Here is an 11,662-nt window from a genome sequence, read left to right on the forward strand (position 1 = left end):
CCTGGATAGCACACACCTTCAAAAAATGTAATTCTTCACAAAATTTATTTACGTTCAATTTCTCAGTGGACCAAAATTTATTAGATAAAAGTATACTTACTCCTCCTCTTATATGTGTCACACGGCAGTACAGTATGCACTACCAAACCAAATTAGGTCATCGGGTTACATTATAAGTCACTTCATTATCCCGGTAACCAATGTTCACTGAGACACACAATATTTAAAATTATCAGATTTTAAAATCTCTTAAAGCTGTTCCTAACTTTTTTCATGCACAAACCTTGAATATTAAATATAAAACATTTTTTTAAGTTAGAGCAAGTTCAAACCATTCCAATATCAGTCATGTTGACCATGTCCGGGCTTAGGCCTATGTCCTTTTTTCTAATGGTTTTTCATTAGCTGCTCGGTTTAAAGATTCAGCCTGTGTCCGTCCTCTTGGTTAGAAACTTAGTAACATACATATTTTTAGGACCAAAAAACTTGAATGATTAGATTTCATTTATAGAGGCTACTTTTGGTACTCCAACTTTAAATGAACTATATTCTTGAGGAAACCTTTGAAGTTAATTATTTCCACAAATATTAGTCAGCTTCCTTCTTATCTTTAAATATATTTCTCTAAGTCTTTAGATTTCAATATGTGGACCGTTAGCCTAGATACAAATAGAAAAAAGTTTTCTTCTCTGCTACGGAATAAATTATCATCGGCCGCTTGTCGACAGTGATAAATTTTTTTTGTTTACCATTAGACCCTATTTCTGAGTTTTATCATGATATAGTTTGGCCTCTGCTGCCTGAATTAGGTTTAACCTGAATTATTGATCCAGTAACATTTTGTACTAGGCCTAAGACACTTCCTATTTGAACCTACTGTTAACTTTCTAGCCACTCACCATCTTCCTCACTTCAGAAGCTATACGCAGAGCTTAACTTAGGTGTACTAGTTAAATTCAATCTAGTCCCATCAGTAAATTGTATTCTCTTGTTATTATAATTTTACACAATTCAAAACTATGCCCTTACATCTCCAACTGCATCAGTCCTAGGTTTTAGTTATGGATACAGGCTGACTATGTTTTCCAGGCTAACTAGGCATAGTTTCAGATAAGTCTTTACTTACTCAAATTGCCACTAGTTAAATTATTCTTTAATTTATTTTGCATAAGAAGGGTCCTTATTGTCCAAAATTTAATACAACTATCCGTGATGGCTTTGCCGATTGGTTTTTAATAGCTGTGCTTTAATGCATCTCATTTTCATTAGTCAATTCTACCAAGCTCAGAAGTTATAGCCTTCTGATTGTTTGTAATACTTAAAATTTCATCGGTTAATATTCGGAATTTTGACTTGAAACAAGTCAAACTTTCGTCCATTTAGTACTATGGTGTGATTAACCCTCCAAAGCAGCTTCACTATTGATTGTACAAGTTGCTGAGACTCCCATAACCTCTCGGCCACATTTTGGCAAGACTACGAACACTGCTTTGGCCTAATAACTTCCAAGAAGAGTGTAAAATTCATTCGTTCGGATATATCAACACAAAGGCTTTATGGTACCCAACGATTTACAATAACTCCATATACAAAAATATAGATTTATATTACTTTTTGTAACGTTCTTTTAGAGCACGAACGACACTTCGTTTGATTTCTTTACCGCCAGGGCCATCATTGATTCTTAGCTCATTATGGGCTTCAATGTGATTTTCAGGGAATTTGTACTGCAGTTTGTAGTAATAATTAAACACAAGAAATCACTAAGTTTTAAAAGCAATTTTAACTGTGGTAGTACAGAAAAATTACATGCACTATCTTCAAGCAATCAAGAAGCCTTATTGTCCATTAAATACAACCAAATGTTACAATAGACATTGGTCGTTGAATCATAGTAAAACATGTTTACTATAAGTTAAAAAAACTATAGTTACTAATACAATTTATTTTCCTTTTTATGTGGTTGACTGTATTTGTAATCTGAAGATTACAACATTATTCTATGTGTTAAAAATTTAAAAAAGTTATCAACTTAAAATACACAATTTATCAAATAGAAAAATACACCAAAACAGGAAAGAAAACCAACTTAGTGCACCAAACAGTGTGACCAAAAAGACCTTCAACCACTAACGCTTAAATATTCAAAAACAATTAAAAATCCACCTCATGTAAACATATTTTATAAATAAATATAAACAAGGTTAAAAAACAGGATACAATAATTTTTTTAATAGCCCAAAGTTTACAGTTTTACAATTTAAATGAACTTGTAATCACGGTTTTTTTAGACAATAAGACAATCTTTATTTGTGAAAACACATTTTAATAAAAAGTGTAACAATTGGTTAAAACAAAAAAATAATAATAAAATTTTCACTAAAGTACTACAACTTACTTAATTTTAAAAGCATGGAACTTCTTGAAACTTATAATTAAAAATATAGCCACCCTTACTGTCGAAATAGAAATAAAATAAAACATATTGGTATCTGGAGGAGGGCACTAGTGGTTCCAATGGTTCTTTTAGAATATTTACCAATCGAAATACTTAAATTGTTTATTACAAAAACACTAAAATTGACCTTCCTTAAATGGAATACGTTGATTGAACAAACTATCGGAAAGTCGGTTGTTAGACTTAGCTCGACACTAACTTTAGTATAATCAGAGCTCAAACCCATTTAACCTCTTATTTCTTTAATATTTTTTGTTTTTTATTGCTATTCTCGTCTATTTTAATCCCACTAAAAATTTGTGTTAATTTTTAATTTTATAAATATATAAATAATTGAAAAATGTTTATTTTGGACAAATCTCTTTATTTCTCTCTTGATACAGTGTGAATTAGGGACATAAGTGGACCTGAAGAGTACCTTGAATAAAGCAACCCACATATATTGTTTACCGAAGAACGACTGCTGGTTACAGGACATCCCTGTTCATCAGAGATGCAGCTTTACGCCGGAGTGTGGCGAGCAGCAAGACGCTCTTCGCGTGTGTGGGCTTCAACCTCTCGGCCTGTTATCTGAGACCAAATCATTGTGATAGCTGTCATTGACGTGTAACCTTAGTAGCAAGCAGGTTGGTTGTGGCTACACGATAGACCATTGGTCGGCAAGACAGGTCAAAATACGTTAGCAGTCAGGTTTCTCCGACGGACACTGTCATGGTTAGTAGCATACAATGCCCGTTGTAGACTACTTCTTTAAAATATAAATTAGTAATTACTTTTTCCTCAACGTGAATGATAATACCTGCCAATATGGAGGCTAATCGTTTAGTACCTGATACATATTAGTAAGAAAAACTTTTTGTCAACACAAAGTATAAAATACATTTAGGTATCTCTAGAATGAAGGGCTCATTTGATTATAGTTTAAAATAGTACCAGTACAGACCCTAAACTAGGGTGCATCAAACCAGAGTTACATCTGGGGCAATCCACATGGGACTATCCAAAAGAGTGGCATGACCACTTGCAGTAAATTGTGAATGATATTGATATAATGAGGGTAGGAGTAACCCATATCAGGGTGGCAATCATCCCCCACCAGAGTTACATCTGGGGCAATTCATTGGGATATCCAAATGAGTGGCATGAAAACGGCAGTAAACGTGAATGATAATTGAGGTAGGGGTACCTATCAGGGTTTGCATTTAACAGTGAGTTAATCATCTGGGGCAATTCCACTGGATATTCCCAAGAGGTGGCATGGAAAACTGCAGTAAACGTGAATGATAATGAGGTAGGGGTACCTAATCAGGGTGCATCAAACAGAGTTACATCTGAGGCAATTTCAATGGATATCCCAAAAGGAGTGGCATGATCACTGCAGTAAAACGTGAATGATAATGATGGTCAGGGAGGTACCTATCAGGGTACATTAACAGTGAGTTACATCTGGGCAATCCACTGGATATCCAAAGAGTGGCATGACACTGCAGTAAACGTGAATGATAATGAGGTAGGGGTACCTATCAGGGTGCATCAACAGAGTTACATCTGGGCAATTCAATGGATATCCAAAGAGTGGCATGTCACTGCAGTAACCGTGAATGATAATGAGGTAGGGGTACCTATCAGGGTGCATCAACAGAGTACATCTGGGCAATTCAATGGATATCCAAAGAGTGGCATGGACACTGCAGTAAACGTGAATGATAATGAGGTAGGGGTACCTATCAGGGTGCATCAACAGAGTTACATTCTGGGCAATTCAATGGATATCCAAAGAGTGACATGACACTGCCAGTAAACGTGAATGATAATGAGGTAGGGGTACCTATCAGGGTGCATCAACAGAGTTACATCTGGGCAATTCAATGGATATCCAAAGAGTGGCATGACACTGCAGTAAACGTGAATGATAATGAGGTAGGGGTACCTATCAGGGTGCATCAAACAGAGTTACATCTGGGCAATCCACTGGATATCCAAAGAGTGGCCACATGACACTGCAGTAAACGTGAATGATAATAAGGTAGGGGTAACTATCAGGGTGCATCAACAGAGTTACATCTGGGCAATTCAATGGATATCCAAAGATTGGCATGACACTGCAGTAAAACGTGAATGATAATGAGGTAGGGGTACCTATCAGGGTACATTAACAGTGAGTTACATCTGGGCAATCCACTGGATATCCAAAGAGTGGCATGACACTGCAGTAAACGTGAATGATAATGAGGTAGGGGTACCTATCAGGGTGCATCAACAGAGTTACATCTGGACAATTCAATGGATATCCAAAGAGTGGCATGACACTGCAGTAAACGTGAATGATAATGAGGTAGGGGTACCTATCAGGGTGCATCAACAGAGTTACATCTGGGCAATTCAATGGATATCCAAAGAGTGGCATGTCCACTGCAGTAAACGTGAATGATAATGAGGTAGGGGTACCTATCAGGGTGCATCAACAGAGTACATCTGGGCAATTTCAATGGATATCCAAAGAGTGACATGACACTGCAGTAAAACGTGAATGATAATGAGGTAGGGGTACTTATCAGGGTGCATCAACAGAGTTACATCTGGGCAATTCAATGGATATCCAAAGAGTGACATGACACTGCAGTAAACGTGAATGATAATGAGGTAGGTGGGTACCTATCAGGGTGCATCAACAGAGTTACATCTGGGCAATTCAATGGATATCCAAAGAGTGGCATGACACTGCAGTAAACGTGAATGATAATGAGGTAGGGGTACCTATCAGGGTGCATCAACAGAGTTACATCTGGGCAATCCACTGGATATCCAAAGAGTGGCATGACACTGCAGTAAACGTGGAATGATAATGAGGTAGGGGGTACCTATCAGGGTGCATCAACAGAGTACATCTGGGCAATTCAATGGATATCCAAAGAGTGACATGACACTGCAGTAAACGTGAATGATAATGAGGTAGGGGTACTTATCAGGGTGCATCAACAGAGTTACATCTGGGCAATTCAATGGATATCCAAAGAGTGACATGACACTGCAGTAAACGTGAATGATAATGAGGTAGGGGTACCTATCAGGGTGCATCAACAGAGTTACATCTGGGTAATTCAATGGATATCCAAAGAGTGGCATGACACTGCAGTAAACGTGAATGATAATGAGGTAGGGGTACCTATCAGGGTACATTAACAGTGAGTTACATCTGGGCAATTCAATGGATATCCAAAGAGTAGCATGACACTGCAGTAAACGTGAATGATAATGAGGTAGGGGTACCTATCAGGGTGCATCAACAGAGTTACATCTGGGCAATTCAATGGGATATCCAAAGATTGGCATGACACTGCAGTAAACGTGAATGATAATGAGGTAGGGGTACCTATCAGGGTGCATCAACAGAGTTACATCTGGGCAATTCACTGGATATCCAAAGAGTGGCATGACACTGCAGTAATCGTGAATGATAATGAGGTAGGGGTACCTATCAGGGTGCCATCAACAGAGTTACATCTGGGCAATTCAATGGATATCCAAAGAGTGGCATGACACTGCAGTAAACATGAATGATAATGAAGTAGGGGTACCTATCAGGGTGCATCAACAGAGTTACATCTGGACAATTCAATGGATATCCAAAGAGTGGCATGACACTGCAGTAAACGTGAATGATAATGAGGTAGGGGTACCTATCAGGGTGCATCAACAGAGTTACATCTGGGCAATTCAATGGATATCCAAAGAGTGGCATGACACTGCAGTAAACGTGAATGATAATGAGGTAGGGTTACCTATCAGGGTGCATCAACAGAGTTACATACTGGGCAATTCAATGGATATCCAAAGAGTGGCATGACACTGCAGTAAACGTGAATGATAATGAGGTAGGGGTAACCTATCAGGGTGCATCAACAGAGTTACATCTGGGCAATTCAATGGATATCCAAAGAGTGGCATGACCACTGCAGTAAACGTGAATGATAATGAGGTAGGGGTACCTATCAGGGTGCATCAACAGAGTTACATCTGGGCAATTCAATGGATATCCAAAGAGTGGTATGACACTGCAGTAAACGTGAATGATAATAAGGTAGGGGTACCTATCAGGGTGCATCAACAGAGTTACATCTGGGCAATTCAATGGATATCCAAAGAGGTGGCATGACACTGCAGTAAACGTGAATGATAATGAGGTAGGGGGTACCTATCAGGGTGCATCAACAGAGTTACATCTGGGCAATCCACTGGATATCCAAAGAGTGGCATGACACTGCAGTAAACGTGAATGATAATGAGGTAGGGGTACCTATCAGGGTGCATCAACAGAGTTACATCTGGGCAATCCACTGGATATCCAAAGAGTGGCATGACACTGCAGTAATCGTGAATGATAATGAGGGTAGGGGTACCTATCAGGGTGCATCAATAGAGTTACATCTGGGCAATTCAATGGAATATCCAAAGAGTGGCATGACACTGCAGTAAACGTGAATGATACATGAGGTAAGGGTACCTATCAGGGTACATTAACAGTGAGTTACATCTGGGCAATCCACTGGATATCCAAAGAGTGGCAATGACACTGCAGTAAACGTGAATGATAATGAGGTAGGGGGTACCTATCAGGGTGCATCAACAGACGTTACATCTGGGCAATCCACTGGATATCAAGAGTTTACTGTAAGCTCTCCTTCTCACCCAAGGCTGTAAAATATTTGCTAATGCTGAGCCAAGAACGTAGCCAAGAAAAGATTTTGTGAGGGACAACTGATATTTTCCCGTAGTGGACAGAGAGTAAGGCCCCATTTTGTTCCTTAAAAAGTTCCTGATCCGTTTCTTTTTAAGAACGATTTTTCAGCATTACATATCAGTAATACTGAATTATTTAAATAATAATAATCGTTAACTAAAAAAGTAATTAAAAGAATTAAAAATTTGGGGGATGTCCGGACCCCTTGGGCCCCCTCGCTCTCTACATCCTTATGCTGAGCCGAATTCCATGGAGTGACATGCACCATCACCAAACTCAGAGTTCTTCCTCCTATAGAAATGAAGCTTAATGCACAATTTTCAAGTCTGTCGGTGAGGATCGTTTTCAAGATATTGTACAGACAGACAAATAAACAGACAGGAATTAAATTTGTTCAGCCCCTTGAGTGACGGGCTTCTCTAACGCTCAGCGAATGATGACTAGATGGTTAATACACCTCATCGAGGTGCCCTAATATTAATAGGATCATGTATGTTTCATGTTGATATTAACACTTTCATTTTTCCTATTGTTAAAGTTATATGACTCTTGTGTGCCTCCAGGGTAGTGATTCATGTTATCGAGTGTGTACACGAAGACAATGATGCGGAGAACGGAGTGAAAGCTTACCGATCCTGGAACCTTCCCGGGACTAAGAGCAACAGAAGAGAAGAAGTAAGTAATTCCCGCAGTAGCTCTTTGTCTCTTGATTATAACAGTAGTATGTAAACTCAATCAATGAAGGCCCCTTATTAGTTAAAACGTTTTCTACAATGTAAAAACTGTTGTATAACGTTTCAGCTGGTATAACTCCACCACCCTGATATGTTGCTCTAGAAAATATTTCAAGAATCAAGAAGCATTATTGTCATTAAATACACAAGTGTACAATAGACATTGTCATAAACATTGTAGTAAACACATTCCTATAAGTAAAACCTTTATTACAATACAATTATTTTCCTTTAAGTAATTCATGTATTTGTTATTTGAAGATAAAAATTATTTAAGGGTTGAAAATTAAAAAGTGATCAAATAAAATACACAACTTATCAAATAAAAAATACACAAAACAGGAAGAAAAACAATTAAGTACCAATAGTGTGACTGAAAGACCTTCAACGCTAATACTTAAAATTCGAACATTTAAAATTATTGCTTAAACCACATTTATAATTAAAATATAGATATAGACTTTTTCACGGCAGAAAATGCAAGTCACAAGCACAAATCACAACTACTTAGAGAACTCCAAGCAGCTTTTGGGTTTGTTTGAACCCTTTTCTTTGCCTCCTTTACTTCTTTCTGTTCATTATTTTTGTATGTATTAGTATCTCCCCCTACCTGACAAAGAGGGATAGATTCCAATCCTCGAAATGTTGTGTTTATACCTTTTATATAACCTATAACGATGGCAAAGTCCGAAATCCTGTCATCATTACAATCTGAATTTTACAAGATATAATAATCAAAATCAAAACACTACTGATTTCCTCCTTATTGCAGGCAAAATTATCAGATTACTATAGGATATGCATTGATTTTTAGTGAAAGATGTTGTATAGGAAGGATGTTGTATTTTCAGTACATAACCCGATGCTAGAGCAAACTAGACAGTTGTAGTCGGATTGATTACAAAGTGAATCCTGTTACAGAGGCAGAGTGGGTTCTCTCTAATGCGAAGGGGTTTATCTCGACGGTACAGTTTACTGTAGAGTCCATCACGAAGCCGTTGTCACTGTTCAGGACAAGACCTTCAACCTGGACAAGACACCCTACAACCTCCTCTTGGCTGCTGGCTCTGAACTCAAAGGTTGGTTCCTCTAACTGATATTGTACATTTACTTTTGATAACATTGAATCATGTAGATTGAATTTGTTATGATTGTCACAAGCTTTTAATCATGTAGATTGATTGATGATTTGGTTATGAATGTAATAAGCTTTTAATAATGTAGTTTGATTTTTAATAAGTTCCTTAATGTTACTTTTTCTTCTTCACTTATCCAAAATTTTGTTCTATTTTGTCTTTGAAATAATGTGCTTTTGAGTGTGTGTGTGTGTTTTTTTTTTACTTTCACAAATTATGACTGTACTGCAAAAAAACTACATTACTGTAACTCTATATGTATCATGATCTGTATGTCAACAAACAACACACACACACACACAGCTTTGTATTATTTAGAAGGGCTTTGATTAACAAGTTTAATTAAAGGACTAAATTTGTGTTTGGAAATATTTGAGGCATAAATTTTAGTTATAAGGTAAATTATTATAAAACTATTCTTTTCCATTTATGGGTGTATTCATGAATAAAGAGAGTTTGAATTGGATTTATTCTAATCTGTCTATTGTTGCAAACAGCTAATAGTGTCGGATTCCACAACAAAGCCTACGTAAGCTCGGCAGAATAAACAGCTGATGTCAGACTTCCGAGTGATAACGCCCCTGATCCATTCTACCGACGGCTGTAACGAAGTCAAGACCTGCTTCGGTGGTGCGCCAGGTGACTGTGTGGCCTCCCGGGACTGTCTCGCCGTAGCCTCGGTGTTGACTCAGGGCCTAAGGTACCAGTTCGAGATGAAGGCGAAGGCTGCCGGTTACGTGGCCCTAGGACTGTCAGATGACAGGTTCATGGTTGAGTTTGTCTTTAAAAGTGCATCAGCAATGTATCATATTGCCCTTTATATAGAATCTTTAAGAAAAAAGTAAAAGAAAAACATGTCCTATTTGTGTTTATGAAATAAATTTCTGAAAGTTTAATTCTCTCTTTCATCATTAAACTCTAAACTTTTAAATTATATTCTAAAAAATAAATTGTTAAAAGATAATTCCTTTATAAAAATCTATAATAAATTATTACAGAAAGGTACAGCATCTTTAAAAAGACATTCCTTAGTAAGGTACAACTGTAATGTTTGTAGAAACAACACTGTTCAGTTGAGTGCATAGTAAGGCTAAACAAATGACAGTGGTAATAGGCTGTAATACAAGGGCTATCCAGAAAGTAGATTACAGAGCGTTTCTCCGTTCAGTGGCTATCCACAAATAAAACAAGCAATTGTTATATACAAATTTAATCATGACTCATCAATAACATCTACTGATATGCAGAGAGAGTAGTAGCAGAACTAATAGAGCCAAAGACTTACACATCAACTTAATAAAAGTAATTGTCTAGATTATCACCAGATCAGACAATAGTCTTAGTTCGCTTACAAGTGGCTGTTTTTCGTAACTAACCCTACGTTTTTCAGTTCTCATAATGTCAAAAACATTGCTCACACAATTAGGTCATTGAACATTTTGGCTTCACTACAGATATAACCATTGACAATTTTCAGTGAGCAGATGTTAAACAGAAAACTGCCAATAATACACATCTGCCTGCACAGGTTAGTTGAAGGGGCAGAGCTGTGTTCAATTGAATCTAGGACAAAAACAGGACAGAAGCTTATTTGAATATTGTCAGAATTCATCGAAAATAAAACAACTCTAAACATAGTATGGATGTATGTTTTTTCTACAATGTTCTCTAACAGTTGAATTAATTCGAGAAAAAAGGCCGCAGAATGGATGGACTGATGAGTTATATTTACATCAAAGCATCCGTATAATCCCAAACACATTGAGGAGTTAAACAACCAACAGTGATCAATATGGCTGCCAGCTATTTGACAATTTGATGCTATCTTTGTTGATTATAGTTCATTGTTTCAATATTTTATATGTGAGCTTTGACATGGTGTGGATCAGAGTACCTTTTTAATCAGTTCATGTTCAAACAAAGTGCTTGTTGATTATTTTTTTTGGATAGATGACTACTGAGCGATCCTGCCCTTGTCAGCAACCCGTCTACTTAAAGGTGTTGTTCCCCAGAAATAGAGAGAGAGAATATCTTTATTTTTACAATCATCAATAATTGAAGTGGTGTCAAAAGTTTTACAATATATTGGGGCCAAGAACAGATCCCTGGAGGCACTCCTCGAGTCACGGGTTAAGATCTGAAAATGTTAGATCTTCCATGGTCAAAATGTTTAATCATGACTAGTTGGCTACGCGCCTTCAGATATGATGCAAACCATTTTTGAGCTGTACTCACAATGCCCATCATAGACAATTTCTGTAAAATGAAATCATGACTAAAACTTTCAAAAGCCTTACTTAAATCCAAGAAAATTCGAGTCCACATTTTTCCCTTCATCTGAGAGAGTTTTAATATAAAACTCTGCTGTTTTGACCATTGCTGTAAGGGTTGATTTTCCTTTCCTGAAGCATGTTAGAATATTGTTATTCTTGTAGGTGATGGAGAACGCGTTCAAGTACTATTTTTTCAATTACTTTGGATGTTGTAGCAGTTAATGAAATAGGGCCTGTAGTTTGTAATTTCATCTTTGTTCCCTTTTTTATGTATTGGATTCACCTTGGCAACTTGAACATTCTTCCGCTGCACTCTTGTG

At 37.2% G+C, this 11,662-nt stretch overlaps 1 long non-coding RNA gene across 1 annotated transcript; it reads left to right on the forward strand.

Annotated features, from left to right (window-relative positions):
- The first annotated feature begins 7,771 nt into the window (after nucleotides 1–7,771).
- On the forward strand, nucleotides 7,772–9,656 carry LOC124374623. Its single transcript, XR_006923588.1, has 3 exons — nucleotides 7,772–7,874; nucleotides 8,855–9,012; nucleotides 9,567–9,656. It is a non-coding gene; the product is annotated as an uncharacterized LOC124374623 (long non-coding RNA).
- Nucleotides 9,657–11,662: the final 2,006 nt, after the last annotated feature.

The sequence above is a fragment of the Homalodisca vitripennis genome, unplaced genomic scaffold, assembly GCF_021130785.1.
Source record: "Homalodisca vitripennis isolate AUS2020 unplaced genomic scaffold, UT_GWSS_2.1 ScUCBcl_9392;HRSCAF=17867, whole genome shotgun sequence".
NCBI classification, from domain to species: domain Eukaryota; kingdom Metazoa; phylum Arthropoda; class Insecta; order Hemiptera; family Cicadellidae; genus Homalodisca; species Homalodisca vitripennis.